Source organism: Haliotis asinina, chromosome 2 (assembly GCF_037392515.1).
Source record: "Haliotis asinina isolate JCU_RB_2024 chromosome 2, JCU_Hal_asi_v2, whole genome shotgun sequence".
Classification (NCBI taxonomy): Eukaryota; Metazoa; Mollusca; class Gastropoda; order Lepetellida; family Haliotidae; genus Haliotis; species Haliotis asinina.
This window is the reverse complement of record NC_090281.1, coordinates 47,716,920-47,727,931: the sequence shown is the minus strand read 5'-3', so window position 1 is coordinate 47,727,931 and position 11,012 is coordinate 47,716,920.

Genomic DNA, 11,012 nt, shown 5'->3' with positions numbered 1-11,012 from the left:
TTGTCTTGGATCTTTCAGAACATCTCCTATCGACAGTATCTACGTTGAGGCCGATGAGCCATCTTTAAAACTTCGCCGTATCAAATTATCTTTACAATATATCACAAAGTTATATTCTAATGAATCCAATCCTGCCCATAACTGCGTTTTTAATCCTCTTTATGAGGAATTGTACAATAAAAGAACTTCACTTGTTCCACCTCTTGGGATAAGAATCAAACCATTCATTTCTGCAGCTTGGATTGAGCTGGAGACTTATTTCTCCTTCTCGGTTTTTTTCTTCTCCTCCTTGGCAGTTGGTGAGGCCACATGTTGACCTAACACTTACAGAGTTTAAAAAATCAGAAACTAATGAATTACAATATAAACAAGAATTTATTCAATTAAAACATAAATATAATAAACACAAATTCTTATTTACAGATGGGTCCAAGGATGGTGGCGCAGTAGCTTGTGCCACTGTCATTGGATCCAGAACAATCTCTTTTAGAATACCTGATTATACCTCTATTTTTACAGCAGAAGCAAACGCAATACTAACGGCTCTTAAATATATTCAAAGACATCCTGCACATAAACAGTATATAATCTTTTCTGACTCTCTTTCATGTCTTCAGGCTATTAAAAATCTATCTTGTAAACATCCACTTTTAATACAAATTATTGAGTTATATAATGATCTTGCTACTGGCCAATATGACATCGTCTTTTGTTGGTTACCCAGCCACGTGGGCATTTCTGGGAAGACAATGGCCGATTTTGCTGCTAAGGCAACACTCAATAAATCTGTGACACCACTCCTTACTCCATACTCAGATTACAAAGCAACCATTAGAACTTACATCCGTGATCTGATGCAAAAGATGTGGGACACCCAGTTGGGTATCAATAAATTGCATGAAATGAAACCATATATTGGTTATACCTACTTAGGCTGTCAGTCCAGATTTGAGGAGGTCGTTATGCGACGATGTCGTATTGGCCATACGCGGTATACACACGAATATTTACTTAAAGGTGAGGATCCTCCGTTTTGTATCCCTTGTGATGAAGCAATCACGGTCAAGCATATCTTGCTTGACTGTATTGATTTTGCCATCACAAGGGAGAAATATTTTACTGTCAAAACAATGAAGGATCTTTTTAATGTTAATTATCATTTAATCATTGAATTTTTAAAGGAAATAGAATTATTAGATAAATTTTGAATAATATGTTTTATAAATAGAAACTTGATATCTTAAACATGGTAGTGTGAATTGTCAGCTGCGATTGTTAGTGGCCGTACCCTCAAAGGGGGTTAAAGCAGCGTAAAATTATTGTCCCCCTGAAAGGGTGCGTAAGTCCAGAAACTTTCAAAGTGAAATTTAAGCTTACCAGTATTTTAAACGTAGTATTTTTGTCATTTTAAATTTCGGCTACATTTTCCTACAATCGCAAGCAGCTGAGGGGATGGTGTAAATCCAGCTAGGGGCCATGCAGGTTGCTAAAGTAACGTAAGTCCCCTTGGTTCCTAGTATGGTGATCTACCTTCAGTTGTTGGTGATCTATAGCCTACTTTTATATTATGTATTGTCCAAATTGTGCTGTAGTTTTAACTTCATATGCTAGTTTTAGACTCGAATTGTGATACTCTAGTTATTTTACCGTACTTTGATGACGGGTTTTATAATATTACATGTTCTGTATAATCATGCTTATTCTCGTCACGATATGGCTGAAATATTGCCGATGTGACGTTAAATTATAACTCACTCACTCACTCACCCAACATGCGGAAGAAGGGAGTCATTAATCAAATCCTCAAATCTGGTGCATGTGACCCAAGATTACCCGGTTGTGTATGGACTTCCTGTTGTGTATGGGAAGAGAGAGGCCACGCTGAAGGCGCGCTCCACCGCCCCACAGGCTATCGTACGTAATCCTGCCAAATGACTCAGTGAAACACGGCCCTGTGAAAACACCATTTGCAAATAGCTATGAAAGACATTTATAAACCATTATTTAATACATACGCATAGACTGTGAGCAGAATAATATCTCTAAAAATGGCAACAAGAGCAAGCTCGACGAACATGGAGGAAATTGTGAAGTCATCAGAGAAAAGACTACGTGAACTCATCCTAGATGTGAAAACTGAGCCCAAAGACTCTATGGATGGAATTAAGCAGGATATAAACTGGTACTGGAGACGAAGGAGCCGCATATTCAGTCTTCTCAGTGGAAAAGATATGAATGATACTCTACAACAGTTAATGAGTCTGTCTGAACATTGTTCTGTTCGCTACTAGTGTCCGTTAGTTATGTCATTTCTTCTTTCAAATCTTAAAATGCAAAATAACAAATATTGCCATTAAGACCGCACCGAATTTTGTGGTTTCCGAGCATATGGTCTTAGTCCTTGTATCAAAAAGCTTTGTTAGAAATTATGTTCGTGGGAAAAAAACAAGTAACTGCTCAACCTATTAGAGCAACAGTGAACATGAAAATCACGTGCACTCGTAACATGTGGCCGTATCTCGAACAACACGCAATGCAAGCGTTGGGCTATGGTGTATGTTCTTTCTCTGGACTATGTTGTGATTTATTCCATATGGACTTTCAATTGGACTACCTCTACCACGCTCAGTGAGTATGCTTTGCAATTACTACTTTTGAGAACTACAATCGTTCTATATCAAAGAGATGCAACGAGAACAAAGCGCAATACAAGCGTTGCATTATGAATTAGTGTTCACTTGCAGATTACTTGAGGCAATCCGGGTCAGTTAGATTGTGAACCTTCCTCTGTGAGCATGTTCTGGTTTGATTATTCTACCGTTCTACTTCGAATAGACGTAATAGGTAGAACACTCATCGTCAAAAACGACAAAAAATAAACATAAACATCCATATGTGCCTCCCTTAAACCTTTTGACATATGTTAACGTTAACCGTACGCAATACAAGCTTTTACACTGCTAGGAACTGGTGCTCTTTCGCAGATTACTTCATACCAGTTAGACTGTCACTTCGAACCATGTTCAACGACGCCTAAACATTCATATGTACTCCTATTGAATCTTTTGACATGTCTTAACGTGAACAGAGCACAATGCAAGCTTTGTATTGCGAATTGGTGTCCTTTCGCAGATTACGTTATGCAATTCTGCGACTCTGAACCTTGTTCAGTGAGTGTGTTATGACTTGCTTACTTCTTTCATGGCGAATGGGGTTTCTTTCACAGACTACGTTTTGAAATCTGTGCCAGTTAGACTGCGACTTTGAACCTTGTTCAGTGAGTATGTTATGATTTGATTACTATGTTGAGTAACCCCATGGTTCTATTCCGAATAGAAGCAACATGTAGAACACTCATGTATGTCCAAGACAACGTGGATATACTTAAATATCCATACGTTTTTTTTTAAAAAACATTTTACATCTCTTAACGTGGACAGATCGTAAAGAAAGGTTTGTATTGCGAATTGGTGTTCTTTCTGTGTAATCTGTGCCAGTAGGACTGTGACTCTGAACCTTAATCTGTGAGTATGCTTTGGTTTGGTTACTATCATGAGTGACCCGACAGTTGTATTTTGATTAGAAGCAATATGTAGAGCACCCATCTATGTCCAAGACAATGTGAGTATACCTAAACACCCATATTGGCTTCTCTTAAAACTTTTGACATGTATTAATGTGAACAGATCGCAATGCAAGCGTTACCATTAGTGATCCTTATTTAGTTATTACTTTGAGTTACCTCACCGTTCTATACGGAATAGACGCAATATTCACATATACCTTTTTGTAACGTGACGAGTACGCAGTGCAAGCGTTGTATTAGGATTGGTATTCTGTTACAGATTACTTTATGCAATCTGTGCCCCTTAGACTTCATTTTGACGCCTGTTTTTTAGTGAGCTCGCTTGGGATTGATTATTACTTTGATGAATACTGAATTGTTTTTTAAACTTCTCAGGTGTGAACTCAAACCAATAGAAATCGTTTCTGTTTTCTCTTATTTTATTTTTCAAAATTTGAGATAATGGCAGGATTATGCTCTTACCAATTAAAAACAGTGATCCTGTGGGAGGGCAAATATCACCTTTTCTTCTTGGAACAATGACGGAGACCAGTGTGTCCTTTTTTCATTTCCATAAATGTATGTTGTTAAACCATGTATGTTGACTTTTTTTCTCAAAAGCTGTTTCTATAACACACCAACATTGGGTCAGTTATTGACTTGCCAACTTACTTCGATCAATATTATGTTATTCGCCACTCAAGATGGCATAAAAACTTGACATCTTCTCTGCAAATTGTCAAAGCTTGAATAACGAAAAAAAGATGATTGATGTGTTCGAAAATATGAAAAAACGAAGAGGTAACATTTATTCAAATTAGAATTGGGCTCCCCAGAAGCCCTGTTCGCTTCGCATACAAGCCAATCGAGAGGAGTAGCTATATTATTCAGAGATAACTTTGAATTTGAAATTCTTAAAGAAATAAAAGATCATGAAAGTGGCAACTTTTTGATACTTAAAATGAAAACAGAGGAGATACTAAGCATTACAAATGTCTATAGTCCAAATGTAGATAAGCCCGATTTCTTACATTATCATAACATTAGAGATAAAATACTGAGTCTAGAAAATGAAATGAAAACTAATTATATAATATGCGGCGATTTTAATCTAGTCCAAGCTCAGTCAATAGATACTTTCAATTATTTACACATAAATAATCCCAATTCAAAACAAGCGGTACTTGATATGATAGACGAACTATCTATGATCCCTGGCGAGAATTTAATTTAGATGTAAGAAGATATACATGGAGAAAACACAAACCTTTGAAACAAGCACGTTTAGATTTCTTTCTAAATCTTTCTAAAACTCTATCACTAGTTCTAAAATAGAACACAGTTACAGGTCAGATCACTCATTAATATCGTTACATATTGAATTTATATCTCTCGAGAAAGGAAAGGGTTTTTGGAAATTTAACAATAGTTTGCTACATGGTCACAAATATGTGCGAAAAATCAAACTTTTAAGGCATTATTAATGAAACTGTAGATCAATGTAACACTCGAGATGAAGATCGAGATAAAGTACTAAAGATAAATGAACAATTGTTTTTCGAGATACTCATGTGTAATATTCGAGGCCACACAATAAAATATTCATCTCAGAAAAAGAAAAAAAAGACTTAAACTAGAAGAAGAATACAATGAAACACTTGAAAGCCTCGAAGTGAAACTAGACAGTACCGACAATGAACCGACTAAGCCAAAATTGATAGAAGAAATTAATACAATAAAAGATCAACAACTTGAAGTAAATAAATACAAAACAGAAGGCGTTATATTGAGATCAAAAGCAAAATGGTATGAAAAGGGAGAAAAACCATCGAAATTCTTCTTATCTTTAGAAGAACGGAGCAATAACTAAGCTGGAAACTGATGAAGGTCCAATAAGCGAAACAAAGGACATTATCAACCATACAAAGATCTACTTTCACACTTTATATACTAGCAAACATGTAAAAGATATCGATTTAGAATTTTTGTTCAAAGATAGTGAAATACCTAGATTATCTGACAACGACGCCCATTCTCTCGAAGACGAAATACAATACGACGAAATGCTTTCAGCTTTAAAAATATGAAAAATGGAAAAAGCCCTGGTCCATCTGGCTTTACGGTTAAATTTTATAAATTATTTTGGAAAGATATCAATTAATACGTAATCAATTCATTAAATGAAGCATATAGGAAAGGTGAGCTATCTATAAGTCAAAAACAAGGTCTTATAACATGTATCCCCAAAAAAGATAAATCAAAGGACAATTTTAAAAACTTCAGACCCATTTCACTATTAACCATATCATACAAACTAGCCTCAGCCGTGATGAAAATATACTTCCTAATATAATTAGTGAAGACCAAAAGGGTTTTATGAAAGGTAGATACATTGAAGAATGTACAAGACTGATTAACGACATTATGGACTACACAGAATACACCTGGACTTTTGATACTTATAGACTTTGAAAAGCATTTGACTTCGTGGAATGGTCCTTTATTGAGAAATTCTTGACTTTTTCAACTTCGTGCCCTCTATCAAAATTTGGTTAAAACATCCTACAATAACATAAATTCTAGTGTCCTTCTGAATTTCTATCAGAATTCTTCCAAATTACTCGGGGTTGCAGACAAGGCGATCCGCTCTCGCCGTATATATTTCTCATAGTAGCAGAAATTCTGGCCCATATGTCACGACATAAAAGATGAGAGGAATAGCTATGACTGACTTAGAATCGCCGATGATACAACTCATTTTAGACGTGTGACAGCGATCATTTAGGGAAACATTACAAGAACTGGAAACATACCCTTCCTTCTCTGGACTTAGAATAAACATCGACAAAACTAAAGTTGTGTGGATAGGTTCTAAACAATATTCAAGTTTGCAATACTGCAGGGAATACCACTTGACTGGACACAAAAGCCCTTTGTACTCTTATATAATTAGGCATTCTATTTCAACATAATAAAGCAGAAATGGTGGAAAAGAATTATAAAGATAAACTATAAAGATTGACAAAATAATGAAAATGAATAACATTTCTTAAGAGTTCAATTCTACCAACACTTCATCATCTTTTTACCTCGTTAGCAAATCCTAAACCAGAAACGATAATTAATCTTCCAAAGATATGCTTCTCTTTTATTTGGAAAGGTAAATCTGATAGAATAAAACGATATCTGATAACAAACACTTACCAAGAAGGTGGCTTAAAAGTACCAGAAATACTTGAAACAATTAAATCCCAGAAAATATCATGGATCAGAATTGTATGGGGTTAAAACAAATTTTCTTGAATATACAGGGTTATTATCTTCACTAAAATCGAAACAGAGTTCGTTCCATTTTAATATTCAACAAGACTTACCTTTTATCCCCCCTAGTTTGGAAATACTATTCAAAGCTAAGAAAGGATGTAACATATTTTACAACAGGTTTCTTCACAAAGATACTATAAACAAAAAACTGGTCTGTCAAAGTAAGTGGGAAAAAGGGCTGAACACAGATATCACACCTAGTCTATGGAAAACATACAGTTATACCATTTCGAGCTTTGTATAGTTCTAAACATAGATGGCTTCAATACCGTATTTTACATGGGATTCTTACAACTAATAAAGATATATATATACAAACTATTAGAATCACCACTTTGTACTTTTTGTGACGCTGAAATGGAACCGATCATTCATTTATTATATGAATGCAAACATGTCAAAACGTTGTGGCAAGGACTACGAGACTGGACTGAGGATGAAACAGACACCCAGCTGAAATTAAACAATGAAACCATTATTCTTGGACTTGAAGAAAGAAATGACGTACTAAATTTCATATTCATATTAACTAAAGAATATATATGTTCTAGAAAGGTAGCAAACATTGTACATTCTCTCACCGGTTTGAAACCAATATTGAATTACAATTACCAATTACATAAATTTAATGCCTACTCCCAGTGCAAATAACTCTTTTGTGACATTCTGGTCGTCTTGCCATAATCTATTTACACAATAATAGTTCTGTAAATTTGGTTTGTTTTTAATTGTGTACACACAGATATGCTGACTTGTCAATGCTGTACCCAGAACAAAAAGAAATAAAGTGATAAAAAATAAATAATAAAAAAATAAAAAAAGATTACCAACCAAATTTAGTCCTAGAGGTATTACTCTTTTATGTGTGATATAAAGCATATGCCAAAGATCTCAACATCAGAATCGGTAGCTGGTTGGAGGTTAATGATCATGTTACATACACGTTTCCAGTGGATTTCACAATAGAACATCATACTGTGATCATCTGGAAACACTTACCAACGTAGGATACTACCGAAAGGTGTCAACACCATCCTGTGTATGGTTTGTCGACATACGTAAAGACTTTGACTCTTTACAAACAAATATGTAATGGTATAAACTGCAACATAAATATTCCAATCTCTGTATCAGGATGTGCAATTTTGTGACCTTGTATAATAAAGAAGTTGAACCATAAAGCACTTTTACTTAGAATGCGCAATGTTCTGTCAGAGTGCACGTGATTACTTACAAAACTGACTGGTTTGTGTGACTGATGGGATGGCCTAAAAGTCGGGCCGGGCCGGGCCACGGCGGGTCAAATATATTATTGGATAATGATCTCATTAATGAGCACCATGCCTACAAATGATTAATACAGCATACATCCTTGATAATAACAATGAATTTTAAGCCACAAACGCGTGCCATATACAATTTACTACGAATAAATCGGCTAAAACTCATGAAGAAGAGTTTCCTGCGAGCTGGCTGACCGAGGTTACGTCTAAAAGTGGAATCGATAAACGAAACATGATTTAAAATGCATGAATATTTGACTTCATTCGGATACAGGCTTTCATTGGCACGAAAATGTTTCCTACGTCTACATCCAATTAATACCACCCCATACATTCACTATTCATAGTAATTAAAGCATGCAAGATATGAACTCTTCCCCACACTCTAAACATCATCTCAACCACAATACTTCGGCCCGGCTTGGCCCGAGCTCTCAAAACCAGCTTACCCCTAGAACATGCATCTTCAATTGTAATTACATCCATAGACCGGCTTCATATCCACCTAAATAGTACTTCATAATGTAATCAAATGCAACATGTAAAGAAAACTGGCCCCTTAAAGTGAAGCCCTTTTCGCCCTCCATTCTCAACAGAAATGAATCCATATGGGCGATCAAAATATAATATGCGCTTTGTAGCTTGCAATATCCAATGATATATTACGACTACGCGCGTGAAACAATCCTCATTCTGTGCAAAATCCTACATACTTCAACTGTTTCATACTTTAAAGTCCTCAATGTCCGTAACCACTGAAAAAAAACCCAAGAATTTCAAGCGTTTCATGTCATATAATTGGGTGTTATATCTTCTACTATTCATTTTCACTTTATTATATGTGTACATGTTTATAAATATATAATGAAACAAATGTCTCATTTTAGTATTTGTAATGTAGTCGGTTATTGTGAAAAACGTTATAAAGAAACGGTGGAGTAATCAGTAACTCTGAAGGCCCCTGATAGGTAATTAAGCGCAACAGTATGTTGACTGAATCACAACGCCTAGCTGATTGCAATTAGACAAGGATAATTAAGCAAACTGGATGCAGGTGTAATTAACAGGTCCATCAAATTCATTAGTCCGCGCAGTGCAGACCAAAAACAAGAGGCGTCACTTTAAGCAAGGTGCTTGCTTCAAATACTCCGTTTTGAGACTCTATAAAGAACTAGTAAGGCAGATATAATACTATTCTATGGATGTAAACATTAATCAGTGTACGTGTGAGGCTTAAAGCTGTTCTTGAGAGAACGGGTCGAGTCGGGTCGGGTTCTCGTTAAACAACGTGTTTGTTTCTAATACAACCATCTGAAACTCTATAAAGCGATATGTTGGTAGATATGATACTAACCTTTGGACAAAAATAGAATTTAAGATACATCTATGGGGCGTATAAGATGCCTTAAATGCGACGGCCAGAGAAAATCCTGAGTGTCTTTGTTGAGAATATACAGTGGAAGCTGTCTAATTCGGACTCGACTAGGACCGGCTTTTGTGTCCGAATTACGAGGAGTCCGAACTGGACTGGTGAGAGTCTAGAGGTAGTTCCCTTGAGCTCGAGATACGCATGCACGGTACTTTTACCATGGTGTAACATGTTTTCGTGTTAACAGCGCAAAAGTGTTAATTCCGTCAATAAATATCACCTCATCTTTTATAAATAATTTATTGTTAGAATGCTCTGTCGTCAGGTGGTTTCCAATGCAACACACATTTCGTGTCTTGTCCGTAAGCACGAGCGCTAGAAGTAACGTACCATGTTTTCGTGTTACTCGTTATTTCGCGGAATAACACCCTTGTACGGAAGTGCATGTGATTCAATCTTCTCCACAGAAATCAACAAATACAACGAGTTACAACCGAGTTACTTAGAGTCCGAGTAAGACAGCTTTCACTGTATATGGGAGAGAGTGCTCTACTTTGAGCAACGTTTTTTCCATCAAATACTTCGCGTTGAGACTCTAGAAAGGATTAGTTAAGTGGATATAATACTATTCTATGTATATAAACACTAATCATTATCCATGCGTGGCCAAGTCGGGCCGAACGGAGACTTAGCACATTTAATCGAAAGCTATGTTGAGAATGTACAGCCAAAAGGCTTCACTTTCAGGGACCAGTTATCTTCACATGATGCATTTCATTGCATCACAAATAAATCTTTAGGTAGATATACTACCAATCGATGGATTACAACGTATGTCTGAATACATGTGACAGGTTTAAGCTGCTTTAGGGAGCTCGGGCCAAGTCGGACCGAAAGCTTGTGATACTGTGTCTTTATTGAGAAGGTATAGAAAATAGGGTTTACTTTGGGCAACGTGTTTGTTTCAAACACAACGCTTTGAAATTCTGTAAAGTCGTACTTAGGTAGGTATGATACAAAACTATGGATGTAAATAGAATTTAAGACACATCTGTGAAGTTTAAGGTGCTTTTGTGAGGTCGGGCCAAGACGAGCCGAACAGAGACTTAACACTTTTGGTCGAGGCTATGTTGAGAATGGAGAGCGAAAAGGGCTTCAAATTAAGGGACCGGTTATCTTTACATGTTGCATTTTGTAGCATGAAAAGGTGATATTTAGGCTCATGTAGATCTAATCTATGGATTGAATTACAGTTCAAGATACATGGGTTACGTTTAAGCTGCTTTTGAGAGGTCGGGCCAAGCAGGACCGAAAGCTTGCGATACTGTGTCTTTGTTGAGAATGTCTAGAAAATAGGGTTCATTTTAAGCAACGTGTTTGTTTCAAATACAACGCTTTGAAACTCTGTAATGCCGAGTTTCGGTAGATATGATACTAAACTATGGATTTAGATAGAATTTAAGATACATCT